At 50.2% G+C, this 15,448-nt stretch overlaps 1 long non-coding RNA gene across 1 annotated transcript in view; it reads right to left on the reverse strand.

Moving 5' to 3' along the window:
- Positions 1–15,137, reverse strand: part of LOC120095218 (uncharacterized) — a 34,968-nt gene extending 19,831 nt beyond the window's left edge. Inside the window, exon 1 of the long non-coding RNA XR_005490561.2 lies at positions 14,552–15,137. This is a non-coding gene — a long non-coding RNA (uncharacterized LOC120095218). The remainder of the gene's footprint in view (positions 1–14,551) is intronic.
- Between the last annotated feature and the right edge of the window lie 311 nt (positions 15,138–15,448).

Here is a 15,448-nt window from a genome sequence, read left to right on the forward strand (position 1 = left end):
GATGCACCCTTCTGTCACACACCCCCATCACACCCCAGTGGGCTAAGGACTGCTGAGACTGTGGAACTAGATTTCGTTAGTTTCTCATTTGTCTGTGTTTTTGTGGGAGACCAGGTCGTCCAGCACTGGCTGGCCTGGAACTCACTATGTAGTAGGTCAAGCCGGCCTTGAACTCAGCCTTTCTGAGTGCTGTATTTCAGCTCAGCACCCCCATATCACACAAAGGCTGCAGCTGTGGTTCTGTGGAGGAAGAGCAGGAACTGAGAGTCAAGTCTCTCCTGGCCGTCAGTGCTTTTCTTGGGGCTCTAGAAACTTCTTTTTCTGTCTTCTAATGTGGAAAGGGGATGTTGTGTGCTTAATGAATATCGAGGTACAGTCTTGAGATGTAGAACAAACTCGAGGAGCTCGTTTTGCCCCCTCTCTAGTCATACTTGCCTATCCATGAATGGATTGGAGAATGACTGTAATTCACATGGGTGTGGCCTTGAAACTCTCAGAAAGTGTTTCTTGAAACTCTTGTGAGTGCCCCTACGGATGGCTCAGGGCAGCAGCACGCAAACACACACATACCGTCATCTCCCACTGCAAGTGAGCCCCCAGATATGAGTAGCTTCAGCAGGCAGAACCTCATTAAAATAGTGGGGAGCTTCTGGGGTATCCTCCCAGGTAAGCACAGCCAGGTGTTTCTCTAACTGCTCCAGGTTTAAAAAGCAACGGCTTACAAAGTCTAATTGCCACAACAGAGACCCGCAAGGAGGAGAAAGTACCTCTGGCTGGTGCTTCCTGGTAATTAGCAAGAACTCTTACCACAGCATCCAAATTTGCCCATCCCCAAACACACCATGGCTACACTCTAGCACGTGGGAGTTCACTTAGAGAAGCCAGAATTAGGTCATTAGGAGAGAGGTGCGATCTGGCATGACCTGCCTAACTATCTGCAAGAGGCTGGCCAGCTCCTAGCAACTGTTGTGCCTACCTGTACAATCCCAGCTATTAGGAGGTAGAGGCCCAAGGCACAAGAGGGCAAGGCCCAGGCTGGAGAGACAGCTCAGCGGTTGGGAGCATTTGTTGCTCTTGCAGAGGGCCCAGCTTTGATTCCTGGCACCCACACAGTGCCTCACAGCCGTCTTGTAATTCTAGTTCTACAGAGTCAGGTGCCTTCTCTAACCCCCAAGCATGCCTTGGTACACATGCCTAATTCAGGTAAGCACTCGTGAACACAAGTGAATCTACAAGGATAAAAGTAAATAAGTAAATTTTTAAAGAGCTCAGTCATCGGGGTTGGGGATTTAGCTCAGTGGTAGAGTGCTTGCCTAGCAAGCGCAAGGCCCTGGGTTCAGTCCTCAGCTCCAAAAAAAAAAAAAAAAAAAAAAAAGAGCTCAGTCATATTTAACTACATTGTTTGTGTCCAACCTGGACTACATGAGACTCTGTCTCAAAATGATAAAAAGAGAAAGCTTCCCAGACAGTGACACAAGCCAATGTCATGCCTGATGGCAGACGCCACACCCAGGGTTTGCTCATCAGCCAAGGGGACAGCACTGGGGTCAGAGGAGCCCTGTATGCCAGGTCCTAGGCTTGGTACAGAGACAAACCAGCTGCCCAGAAATCTTGTGTTTATTGTTGGCCCATGGCAAGGCAAGACACAAAAGGAAAACGAGACAAACTCTCTTATAAAATATTGTTGGCTATGACCAGGGACATATGACATTGGTGTCAGAACCTGTTCACTCAGACGGACAGACTCCCCTCTCTCTGGGGCAGGCTTTGTGAACAAGTAAAGACAGAGCTGCACTTAAGAACTTGACACAGCGGGTGGACATAGGCAGGAGCAGAAGGTGTGCTGCCATCCATCCCAGCACTTGGGAGGCAGAGCCTGAGGACTAAGTCGAGTTCGAGGCCAGTCCAGGCTGCATGGTGTCTGGTAGGCCAGTCTGGAATCAAGAGAAAGAGAGAGCTAAGGGGGAGAGGAGGAGGAATGGGGAGAAGTTGGGGAAGCAAGAAGAGTAAAGTGGGGATGACTGGGCCTGATGAAAGTGGGGCCTACCTACTTTCAGTATCTGATTATAAAATGTTCAGAAACTTTGTGAGCTGCTGTCTAAGACAGCTACATAAAAAATTAATTTATATCAAATTATAATTCAGTTAATTTTATTTGAGACTGGTAATATAAGCTCAAAACCCTCTTTAATTATTTGACTTCATTTTGTTACTGGGTCCCTGTGGTCATTTACATTTCTTGCATCAGAGGGGTGGAAATATTATTTCAGGTGGAATAATATTGTAAGAGTGGCTACTATGTATCTCTTTCAAGCTCTGGCAGAACCGCGTTGCAAATTTGGAAGGAAAGCAAATACCAATCCCGGCCTTGTTTACCTAGTTCTGTTGATGGCCTAGACTTGAGACAAGTTAGCAGAGCGGAATGATGCTGTTGTGGTGACTGTCACAAAATAGTTATAAAAAGGTCCAGCGTAGGGGTTGGGGATTTAGCTCAGTGGTAGAGCGCTTGCCTAGCAAGCGCAAGGCCCTGGGTTCGGTCCCCAGCTCCGAAAAAAAGAAAAAAAAAAAAAAGGTCCAGCGTAACCACGGCCACAGAGCCAGGAGTTCCCCAATAATCAGTCAGTTTTCTGAATCAATTGGTAATTACAAGTGTTAATGTACATATGTGTGTACATTATAAACAATATATGCATTATATTAATTATAAATTACAAAAAGGTAATTTTATATTTTATACTTATTTGTAATTTTGTGGTCCCTGTTTCTGTCTGTCTGTCTGTATCTCCTTATGTGGCCTCCTACTCACAGTCGTCTTGCTGAATTCTTGGATTGCAGATGTCAAGTACCACACCTGGCCGCCGCACGTCCTTTATGCTATTGACAATTATAAGAGCAAGCAGGGTTTTTCCCTGTGGGTCCGGAGGTCAGAGTTCTTTGTTGGGATTGAAAACATGAATGTGTCATTTGATGGGGCTTTGGACAATGGTCATGACATGAATAATTAGAAACTCATATGCTGGGAGGCAAGGTGAAGGGCCTGGCACCAATGGAGTGTGTGTGTGTGTGTGTGTGTGTGTGTGTGTGTGTGTGTGTGTGTGAATGTATATATGTGGGTGGGCGTGTGCTATGTGTACATGTGATATGTGTATGTGGTGTGTGAATATGTGTATGGGTGGGGTGTGTGTGTGTTTGTGTGTGTGTGTGTGTGTATGTGGTAGAGAACAGTGGGAGCAGAGGAGTGGGTGAGATGCTATTCTGCCCACTCCCACAGCCCAGGGGCACGTACTGCAGGGGAAGGCCCATGTATCTGCCCCCAGGCATCGATGACCACAGGCCTTTCTCCAGTGACCCAGGGGCAGCAGAAGAAACAGCGAATTGCCAAGACTGAGGGCTGACCTGTTTTGCAGATGTCTCCTGCAGACTCCAACGCATTCCATAACCTGCTCTAACAGTTATCCAGCCATTGGTCTTGGGGATTTCCAAGGTCACACCCAGCACCAGGCAAGCAGATGGTGCCTCTAAGTTCTCTTGAAGGCCATAGTGTACACAGACCTAGGTCTAGCCCAGGCAGCCACATCCAGGAGATAGGTCTCTCCTTCCCTTAGGCTCATCCTGATGGGGGAGGCCCCTCTGCAGCTTTGTGAAGGGAATCAAAGCTGGCCAGCCCCCACCAACATTCACAGAAGTCTCTTGCACAGCAGCTCTGTGCAGGCTGTGGCGCCCACCTCACGCCCTCTGCCCCTGGCACAGCATGAGGCCGGCAGCCGATTCAGTGCATTGTCTGGAACCCCAGCATGGCGCCATCACTGCTGACTTTCATTTCTATTGGCAGAGAATCCTTGCCACCAGGGCCTCTGAAATGAGGGGGGCGCACACGGATCTGCCCAGGAACGTGTGCTACAAGGTTAAGCGTGTTTGCCCAGGCGATGTTGGGTGATGGTCTTATCATGTATGACCTTTACAATATGTGGAACGCTGTCCGTGACAAAATCACCACCATTAGGATGGTTTTCACACCAGGGGACCAGCCATGAATCACCATGAATGTGAGTGCCTGCTTCTGTGGCTCAAGTCTCACCGTGCTGTTACAATCCCATGGTCTCCTGTCATCCTGGCAACCCCCAAATTCCAGCATCTTGATGACTCTACAGCCCAACATCCCCAGAATTCTAGCATAGCAGCACCCACATATCCTGACATCCTGGCATCCCTGAATCCAGCATCCCCATCCCTCTCGATCACAGCATCCCTACATCCCAGCATCCCTGCATCTGAGGCCCCTCTATCCCCAGAGCCCTTGTGCTCTGGTATCCCAGCATCTCAGTATCCCTGCACCCCGCATTCTTGTATGGCTGTATCCCTGAATCCTGGTATGCCAGCATCCTAGAGTCCTAGTCTGTCTTCCCAGGAGTTCAGGTGAGGAGCTGCCTTCTCAGCGTCCTTGGCCAGAGGCTCCTCATTCTAAGGTTTCTTCGTGTCCCCAGCACTGATGAATAATATGTCCCCGATGCCTGTGCTGAGCCTGCATAATTTAGCATTGACCAACTGCATCTGTGACACAGAGACCGGCCAGTGCCTCACCTGGTCACCCCGTAGTTGCTTTTCAGAGGAGTTGGCTGGCACTGGGCTGGCCTGTTCCTGCCTCGCAGTTTACCTGCCTCCCCGAGCTTAATTGAAAGAATGTCAAGCTATCGAGTTCACAATCTGAGCACCCACCAGGGCGCTGCCCGATGTCACCCAGTCTACACCTGCCCAGCCCTAGAGAAGAGGTAGCGTGCCAGTCAGAACTCCTGAGGCCTCGAGATGGGGGCCGGGGAGAAGGGGGGTCAAAACTCATCTTCCTGTACACACCAATTTCAAAAGCAAACCAGAAAAATCATCTGACTGGAAACTCTCATGCTACCTGCCTGACAAAAGAGTGATGTGCTGGGGACTGGAGAGATGGCTCAGCAGTTAAGAGCACGTCCAGAAGACCAGGGGTTTGTTTCCGACACCCACATGGAGATTCACAATGATCTGTAACTGCAGTTCCAGCAGATCAGATGCCCTCTTCTGGACTTTGCAGTCACTGTGCACGAGTGGCGCGCACAGACATATGTGCAGGCAAAACACTCATAGGCACAAATAAATGAAATAAAATACACTGGTGCTTCGGATCTATTGAGTAAAATTTAAAGTGGGATTAAACTTAACCTCATCCGTTTCTTTTATCCCATCTGGCGGCTGGGAGATGGGCAGCTAACACGGTACTTACTTCCGGTTCTACAGGCCAGGCTGCACCCCATGCAGATACCTGCCCTGTGTGGGAGGAGCTGCACGGGAGCACGGAAAAAGCCCACTCGTGCCCCAGTAGGCAGAGTGCTCCCAACCTCATGGGGATGAGGCCATGGCTCACCGAAGCTCTGGTATGCTAGCAACCTTGGGTGGCTGCTGATGTTTCCCAGGCCTGACACTTGGACAAGGACAGGTTGTGACACACACACTGCATCTCCATTGTACTTCTTGACACTTTTCATGTTCTTGGTCACAGACATATGGACAGTCAGACAAACGGACAGAGGCAGCAAGGGCGTCTCCACATCACCTTTCTGAAGATTATTAGCGACCTCAGCAGGGAGCAGACAGTGGGCACTCCCCACTACAAATAGACAGCAGTGCCCACTGAGACTGGGGTGCTCCCCTCCCCTCCCCTCCCCTTCTTCTTCCTCCCCACCCCTCCTCCTCTCTCCCTCTCCCCTCCCTCTCCAGCACTTGGATACACAGATTTGTCCCAGGCTACACCTTCAAATTGCCACCAAAGAGAGGCTACTGTGGATCCCAGGAGTCTCTTGGTGCATACTGGGTGACCTCTGGGCCATGTGCAACAGAAACTGAGTGTCCACCACTGTCCACACACGCGTGGGAGCATTGGTTCCACTCTGGCCACAGAATAGATTTCTCCAACCCAGCCCAGCTTGGCTCTGTCTCACAAACACTCGGAGAGCCAGAGGGAGTCCAGGCTGGGATAGATGCAGAGGGTTGAGGACCAGTGCCTCCGGTCGGTCGCTGCCACTCCCAGGCACTGAATGTCTGTCTGAATGTCTCTGTCTGTTCCTGCTTGGCAGGCTCTGTGCTGGGTAGCTTTGACACATGGGCACACTGCCCACTTCAGCGAGGGGTAAGAGGCAGCCTGGGCTGTCTTCAGGCACTGTGCCCAGTATGGCGGCTTAGGAAGGCGTTTTCAGACGGAGGCAGGAACTGGGCCGACGCCACGCCCTTGGAAGAGGTGGGCACCACTGTGCTAAAGGGCAGCCAAAACGGAGCTCACAGAACAGGGGGAGGGCATTCCAGACCTGTGTGGCTCTGACGAGGTGTGGAGGGTTGAGGGGCTCGCTGGGCTGGTGCTTGGGAAAGGTCTAGACAGGCTGGAGAGATGGGATTAAGGAAGGCAGGAGGCACCTTGGCCACCACACCCGGCTGTGACTGTTCTTCAGCAAGCAGTGGGAGCTTCAGAAGGGCTCTGAGTGGGGAACGCGCCAGGATTAGCTTCTCTAGAAGTTGATCTGGCAGACAGGGAGACAGGGTGCAAAACAGCTAACACCGAAGGGACCGTTGGGGACCTGAACTAGGAAGACACTGAAGGAGCAAGAAAGAGGCGTAGGCCTGAGCTGTGTGTAAGATTTAAGTGGATGAGTCCACTGTCACATCAGACAGGGGGATTGGGGAAGACCCAGCGCCGTGTCCTCCAAGGGACAGCTCTAATAGCCACAGCTGGGTCTCTGTGGATCCCGGACACAGACCTTCTGTCTAAGAGACAAACGCATCTCTGGACCAGCGAAGACCTTCAGCATCCGACTTCTGCTGACCTCTAGCTGGCTGTCAGGGCAGCAAAGGGAAGCCACCACTGACTGAGAAGGCGGGTCAGCCCCAGCTAACTGGCTAAATAAAGCCGGAGTGATAATAATGATTAAATGGAGGCACCTCATTAATTTCATGGGAGAGGTGGGCAAACACAAGGTGACATGTGTCCCCCCCCCAAGACTCATTGTTTGCCTGGCCCCAAGACATCCCCACGAAGTATCTGCTTAGGTCTAATTTAAGTACATATATTTAATGGTTCAGTAAGTAAAACTGTGGTTATTGTTTGGAGTGGTTTGTACAATAATTTATGGGCTTGGCTGGCTCCTTGATGGGTGCCTATGACGGAGTGGGTGGCAGCTGTGAAGAGGGTTTGTGAGTAGCTTGGGAAAAGAGGGAAGACTAATTCAACCCCCGATGTGCAAACCAGCAAGAGAACACTGCCCCCCCCCTCCCCCAACCTGGAGACACCAGGGCCTCGTGTGGCCTTGGACATCTCAGAAGACCCAGAGGGGACCCAGGGAGCCTGCATCCTTCATTCCTTGGGTCTTAGCTCATGATAACACAACCTGTCCTCAGCAAGCTGGGGGAGCCAAAGTGCTGGCCTACTATGCATGAGGCCCTGGGCTTCATTCCCAGCATCCTGGTAGCTCATCCCTGTAATCCCAGAACCCTGGAATCCCAGGAGGTACAAGTAGAAGGATCAGAAGTTCTAAGTCGTCTTTGGTTACATAGTAAATTTTAGGTTAGAGACCCTGCCTCAAAAAGAAAGAAGTGGGGAAGAGGAGGGGGAGAGGGAGGAGGGTAGAAGAATAGGAGGAGGATGAAGAGGAGGAGGGGGAGGAGGGAGAAGGGAGAGGAGGGGGAGGGGGATGAAGGGGGAGAGGGAGGGGAGGAGGCAGCCTCTGGGAAGGAGCATCATAAACAGGCACAATTCCAGGTACTTTCCATGCACTTGTGCCTGCTGCCAGCATGACTCATCCCCTCCAGCTCTGACCAGCTCTGACCAGCTCTGCCCCCTGCCCTTCCCTTCCTGCAGTTTCTAGTCTCCAGCACAATACCTGCCCGTGAACACTCTTCCTTAGAGAGACTGAGAGAGCATGACCAACCAGTGGGGAAAATCCTAGCCAGTTCTGACTCGGGACCAGGGTAGGGGACGTGGACCCTGGCGTCTGTGGAGGAGGACCGATTCGGACATCCAGTTTATCCACCTCACAAAGGATGAGGCCATCCCAGGCTTGATTCGAAGGCTCAAGGCCCTTCCCCTCCTGTGGAGTTGGTGGGTGGGAGTGCGGAGTGTGGGTCTCCGTTGGGAGATGCTGGCTGATAGAGGAAGAATTTGAGCTTTGGAGCTGAAGACCCTCTGTGCCCTTGATCAACCCCTCGAGCCCCCAGTGCCTTTTCCTGTCACCTCTGCAGCTTCTTTTTTAGCTCCCTCCTCACAGAACGACCAGCACTGAAAATGGGGTCGAAAGAAGGGCATTGTTGGCTACACTTGGACTTGGATGCTTGGCCAGATGAACGCTGTCTTGGCCAATGGTGATCTGAGTCCTGGGGCCTTCTGGGGACCAAGGAGGGGGGAGTGTGACACTGATGGGGGCCCCTTCCAGCCTCCGTGTGTAGAAGCAGGTGCTAAGGACCCCACTGAGCCCCTCCTCTGTCCAAGTCTGGCTCAGTGACATGCCACTCCCATCTCTACCCCTCCTTCCTCCTCCCCTTCCCAGGATTGTCCCGGAGAGGGTGGCTCTAAATAGGCCTGTCTACCTCTCCATTATCCACGGTGGGAGAAGCACTTTGTAGATAATCTAAAGCTATTTTTCGCTTCCAGACCAGCATTGCTGCGCCCACAATCCTCCCTACTCCCCCATCCAAACGGGGACGCCCGGAGGAGATGCCTGTTTGTCTGCAATTCAGCCTCGGAAGAAATGCATTTTGCATAGCAAAGCTCAATAAGGATTCTCTGCAAAGGCCTATGGCTGACAGTAGATGGGGCTTCGAGCTCCAACGCATCCCCTGTGCCCCAGAGACTTTCTAAATCACTGTTGTCCTGTGTCTCTGCCAAGCAATCCTGCCCCTGGGAGCTCCCCACAAAGCTCTCCGTTTCAAAGGACAGAGGGGTGATATATATACATAGATACATATACACCATATACATATACATACACATACACATACACACACAGACATACACACACATACACACACACATACACACACACACACACACATAGATAGAGGTCTTTCTGTTAGCCAACCCTTATTCCTGTCTCAGTCCAGTGCCACATGATTGGCAGCATCCTCTTGGCAGCACCCTGGATCAAAAACTAGGCAAAAATCTCAATGCCCGTGGTGGTGCATGGTGCATGTTTGTAATCCTAGAGGTAAGGCAAGAGAATCGGAAGTTCAAAGCCATCCTCAGCTACATGAGGCTAGCCTGGGCTGAATGAGACCTTGTTTCCAAAAATAAAAACAAACAACAAACAGAAATACAACTAATAAAAGGTAAAGGGTTAAAGGTCAACATAGAAAATGGCGCTCTTGCCACACACGGTCTTCTGGGAGAGAATGGAGACTGACAGGGACTGGTAAAGACTGGGGAAGAGGGTCCGAGAGCACTGCAGGTGGGAATGTGGAACACAGCAGCTGTGCAAACCGAACAGAAAAGGAGGGAGCTGGGGTTGGGGATTTGGCTCAGTGGTAGAGCGCTTACCTAGGAAGCGCAAGGCCCTGGGTTCGGTCCCCAGCTCCGAAAAAAAGAACAAAAAAAAAAAAAAAAAAGAAAAAGAAAAGGAGGGAGCTGAAGAGAGGGCTCAACAGGTAAAGGAGCTTGCTGCCAAGCCTGTGGACATGAGTTCAAACCCCAGGTGGAGGAGAGAAACGACTCCCAAAACATGTCAGCTCCCTCTCTCCTTCTCCCTCTCCCTCTCCCTCTCTCCCTCTCCTCCTCCCTCTCCCCTCTCTCTCTTGCACACACACTGAAAATTAACAAAAATCAGAAAATTCTACGTCACGCATGTTTTAGCACAATTAAAAAGCACGGCTCCCACCCTGCCCTAGAAGGAAGAATCAACCCTGGGATTATAAATGTTTACCGCCATAATTCGGAAAGGCCAGCGAAGACCCACGTGAGCAGTCGGACTCCATTTCAGGCCCTCTGTGGAGCCCCGGTGTGGGGAAGCCAAACTGCTACTAATAAAATAATAATAATATCAAACAGCTGTGGGAATAAGATCATCTCTCAGGCTCACACGCGGATAATCGAGGGTTAACTCTTAATAAAATAGTAAACCGTGGGAGCTGTGGGAACGAAGCGTCCCTCTGTCCCTCCGCAGACAACTGCCGGAGACCATGCCCATAAAGTAATGACTCCCTTGTTTTATCCCCTCGTTTTACTGAACAAGACATAACCATAGCCAGGCTGTTCCTGAATGTCTAGGGGACGGTAACTGTCAATCAAGATAAAGCGTGTCATCATCTGTGGGTGTCCCAGCCTGACAAGTGGGTCCATATGGTCTGTGAGTGAGCTCGGGAGGAGGGGCAATGTGGGGGGAGGGCGATGCCGGGGGAGGGGCTATAACCGGGCATCCTTGTTGAGACCCTGAGGACCAGGCTCCCTCAGACAGAGCCCCCCTAGGCCACCCTCTCCTTCAGTTCTAGACAGGCAATGTGCTGGGGATCCTGGAAGGATCCCTTCGGCTGGAGAAAGCCCCAGAGATGGTCATAGTGGGTAACCAGAGCCCAGGAAAGGGAACTGCGTTCTGCCAGTTCTTGCATATTCCCAAAGCCACTGCAACCATAAACCTCCCATCCATGCAAGGATGCTTTGGCCAAAGCTACAGTGTGTGTTAAGCTGCCTTCTCCTTATTATTTCATGTATATGGCTGTTTTTTTTGTTTTTTGATTTTTTTTTTTTTTGGTTCTTTTTTTTCGGAGCTGGGGACCGAACCCAGGGCCTTGCGCTTCCTAGGCAAGCGCTCTACCACTGAGCTAAATCCCCAACCCTGTATATGGCTGTTTTACGTGCACGTGTGTTTATGTACCCACCCTGTGTGTGCCCGGTGCTTTCCCAGACTAGAAAAGGCTATTGGATCTCCTAGAACTAATTACAGATGGTGTGAGTCATGGATGCTGGGAATCAAACCTGGTCCTCTACAAGACCACTAACTCTCCAGTCCCTGCCTTTTTTCATTTCATTTTGTTTTTTGTTTTTTTTTTTAATGTAGGGTCTCATGTATCCCAGGCTATCCTCAACCCCCTATGTAGCTGAGGATGACCCCTGACTGAGGATCCTCCTGTTTCAACCTCCTCTGAGTGCTAGGGTCACAGGCTGCTGCTGCCACACCCAGTTCACACGGTGCCAGGGAACAAACCCAGGGCTTCGTGGGGCGAAGCAAGTGTTCTGCCCACCAAGCCACACATTCACTTCTGAGATTCTTCTGGAAACAGGAGGTAAGAGATGCCCTTGAACTTTGACCCAGACAGGACTTGAGGGCTCTGTATCCACCTTATACCAGAAGGGCAGAGTCTGTGGATTCCTCTAACCGATGCCTCTGTAACCAAGGCAGCTTCATGGGTGACAGCCAAGCCCCCACCCAACACCATGCAAAAGCAGGAAACTGGAGGTCACCTTTTCAGGCCCTCGCAGCCCAGCCGCAGAAGATCCTGGGATTAGAAAACCCTTAATGGGCCAGCAAACCTGGCATCCCTGAGTCTCATCTGTGGGATCCACGTGGTGGGAGGAGAAAATCGACTCCCACAAATTGTCCTTTGACCTCCACACATGCCCAGGCACCTGTGTGACCACATACATACATACATACATACATACATACATACATACATACATACATACACAACACATTAACTAAATTGTACTCAAGTTTTCAAAAATAAAGTCCTTGAAGCAGGCTCACCCTCTCCTATCCCCACCTTCAGATGCCTTTCTTGTTTTGTACCTGGGGCCTCAAAATAACCCAGCCTGGTGTCTGGTGGCAACCCTTCCCCCTCTTCACTCAGCACGCAGCTCTGGCTCCCCCTCATTTGGAGCCACACAGCTACACACAGATGCACATGCATGCACACACATGCACACGGGGATGCTGTTTTAAATAATCTCCATCTGGATGGTACGTCAAGCACACAGTGTGAGTCATTGACTGTGGACAGCGGCCTCTCTCAGTCTCATGCTCTCCCTTGTCCACTGGGGTTGATTTATCCCTTTATGGTATCTGGAGTCTGGGGTGCTTGAGAAATTCCTGAAAATAACAAGAGAGGAAAGAGAAAACCCAACACACCCAGGCACACACGTACACAATCTCCCTCTCTCTCTCTCTCTCTCTCTCTCTCTCTCTCTCTCTCTCTCTCTCTCTCACACACACACACACACACACACACACACACACACACACATGCTCACTCACACACGCTCATGCCCACCCTTCTCTCAGCGAGGCCCCCTCCCTGCACCTGCATCTCACTTCCTCCGGAACTGATAGCTTCGCCCTCTTCCACAACAGCGACCCTCCTTTGTTTCCTCCTCCCTGTGTCCTGAGGATGTCCATTCTGCTTTACTGTCAGTGCTCCTCTGAAACATCTTCCTCACCACTTTAGAGGGTGACCTGACCCCTCTTTGTGACAGTGGATCCATCACACAGAGAAAGCAGAGAAAGGGACAGGCAGGCACAGAGTGCAAGGGAGCTGGGACCAGTCAGGAGACTTGGTATCTAGTCTCCCCACCCCTTCCCTACTGCTGCCCAGACCCTGAGCCGCAAAGCCTCAGCTAATCGGACGTCTCAAATGTACTCCTGAGCCTTCCTAACCTGCAGCCCAGATCACCTCTAAAACAATGTGACCGACAGCAGCTACCTCCAATCTCCGTAGGTAGGTGTGTCTCCTCTCCCCACCTTCCTTCCACTAGGGGAGCAGCCCCTCTCCTTCACAAAGCAGCCTCCCTGGGGGCAAGGGCACAGCCAGGGTGGGCAAGAGACTTAGCTTAGCTCTCTCTCCTCTCCCCTCCCCACTCTGCTTCCCGCTCTCTAGATCTGCTTGTAACTGACATTTTCCATTTGACAGGTCCTGTTTTCCCTGCCTCCGGTTGCCAGGGCAACAAGTGGAGAGGACGGCAGCCAGGGAGACTTTAGCTGCCTTTTCAAGGCGCCCTGGACATAAACAGCACTTTCCATAATGGAGGCCCAGCATCAAGGTTTTAAAGAGCCAGGCAATACAGAGTAGGAGGCTGAGGGGGAAGAAAAGTTGGGGTCACTGGTCAGTGTGAGAGACAGAGAGACAGACACAAAACAGCCTGCTCTCTGAGGGTTCTAATCCTCCGCCTGACCCATGGCTCCAGACCCTGCTGCCCCAATGCCTTCTGTGGCATCAGAGATCTCCAGAGCAATGCCTCTGCCTGGTGCCCATGTCAATGAGGTGCAGGGAACCCTAGCATGACCTCACCCTCTGGATAAAAGACGCTCCCATAATACCAGGGAAATAAATGGCTCGGTGTGTAGAAAGCCTGCCTTGCATGCAAGAGGGTCTGAGTTCTCAGATAAAAGCCTAGGCAGGGTGTGTCAGTCCACAACCTCCAGTCTCAGGAGGATCCTTGCGGCTCACTGGTGGCCAGCCAGTCTAGCTAATCAGTGAGCTCCAGCTCAGTAACTGGAGAGACCCTATTAGTCAAAAGCCTATATCATGAACTCTCGAGAAGCCTCAGATATAAGGATAGAGAATCCTCATGGCTCCCATGGCCCAGTGGCTCAGTGGTTAGGAGCATGCCTTCTTACCCAGGACCTGAGTTCCATTCCCAGAACCCACTTAAAGTGGCTCACAACTGCCTGTAACTTCTGCTCCAGGAACTCTGCCACCACCTTCTGGACGCCATGAGCACCTATACTCAATGCACAGACACACATATACACACATACATAATACACATGTGCATATGAACATACACATATATACATACACACATACACACATACGTAATACACACATATGCATATTAACATATACATATGTAATATGCATATAAACATACACACACATACATGCATATACAAATATACATATATACATATGCACATACATATACACATGTGCATGTATACATATGTACATATATACATATATACTCATACACACATACATAATACACAAATATGCATAAAAACATACACACATATACATATGCACATACATACACAAATATGCATATAAACACACATATATACATATATGTATACATATATACACATGCATGTACACATATGTACATATATACACATATATACTCATACACACATATACATATATACACATACATGCTTACACATATATACACATATATACTCATACACACATACATACACATATACAAATATACATATAAAACACACATATGCATACACTTGTAGACATACACACATATATACACATATACATATATACACATACATATACACACATACATTCATGTACATATATACATGTATACATACATACACATACATATATTCACACATACATTCATGTACATATATACATGTATACATATATACACATACATATATTCACACGCATATATATACACACATATACACATACATATATACACATACATGAATGAAAATGAAATACACATATTTTTAAAAGCTCTGCAGCCCAGCCCTCCCCACCCTTTCCTTCCAGTACTGAGCATTGAACTCAGAGACTCACATACACTGGGCCAGAGCGCTCTGCCACAAGCGAAGTCCCCTGCTCGCTCTCTCATGCTTTGATTCAGAGATTACACGCACCCTGCCAAGCAGAGCTTCAAAGGCAGCTAATTCACCCCTGCGGGTGTAAAGAGATTTTCTGTCTCCTGTCCCAAGGTGATGCATGGGGACTTGTCTGCAGAGTAGGCAGCCATGAAGCCAGCCAGCCAGTGCTGGGTGACACCAGAGAGGGAGGGGGAGGTGAAACAGAGCAGCCAGGGTTGGAGGATGGCCTGGTCCCAGAACAGCAGGCTGGGTATGAGTGTGCAGCAGAAGGCTAAATTGGGAGGAAGGGAGGGTGGGAAGGTGGGAGGGAGGGAGGGAGGAACCTCAGAGCCAGCCAGAAGGGCCAGGCCAGCGCCTGTCTAGCATCCCAGCCAGGGACAGCTGAGAAGGTCTCACCGGTTTCCATCACAGAGGCTGGCAAAGGCACCAGGTGGCTCCAGAGAGAGATGGGTGAGGCAAAACAAGGGTGCATGGGTTCAGGGGACTGCAGTTGGGACTTGGCCTAAATAAATAGATAAACGAATAAATGAATAAGAAATTTAAACATTTTAAACATTCTGCTTTTGGGTTTCCTCCTCCGCTCACTAGCCTGCTTTCCTTGTTCGGAGTGTTTCCTCGTCCTCTGCTTTTAAAAATCTGTGTTTGCATGTATGTGCACTGTGTGAGGGCCTGGTGCCCAAAGAGGTCAGAAGAAGGCGTTAGTTAGATCCCCTGGACCTGGAGTAATGGAAGGCTGTGAGTCACTATGTAGGTTCTAGGAGCTAAGCTTAGGTCGGCTGCAAGAGCAGCCAGTGCCCTTAACCACTGAGCCATCTCTCCAGAAACTGCTTTTCCCTTTCTCAATAGCTATGTCTAAC

Source organism: Rattus norvegicus, chromosome 10, assembly GCF_036323735.1.
Source record: "Rattus norvegicus strain BN/NHsdMcwi chromosome 10, GRCr8, whole genome shotgun sequence".
Classification (NCBI taxonomy): Eukaryota; Metazoa; Chordata; class Mammalia; order Rodentia; family Muridae; genus Rattus; species Rattus norvegicus.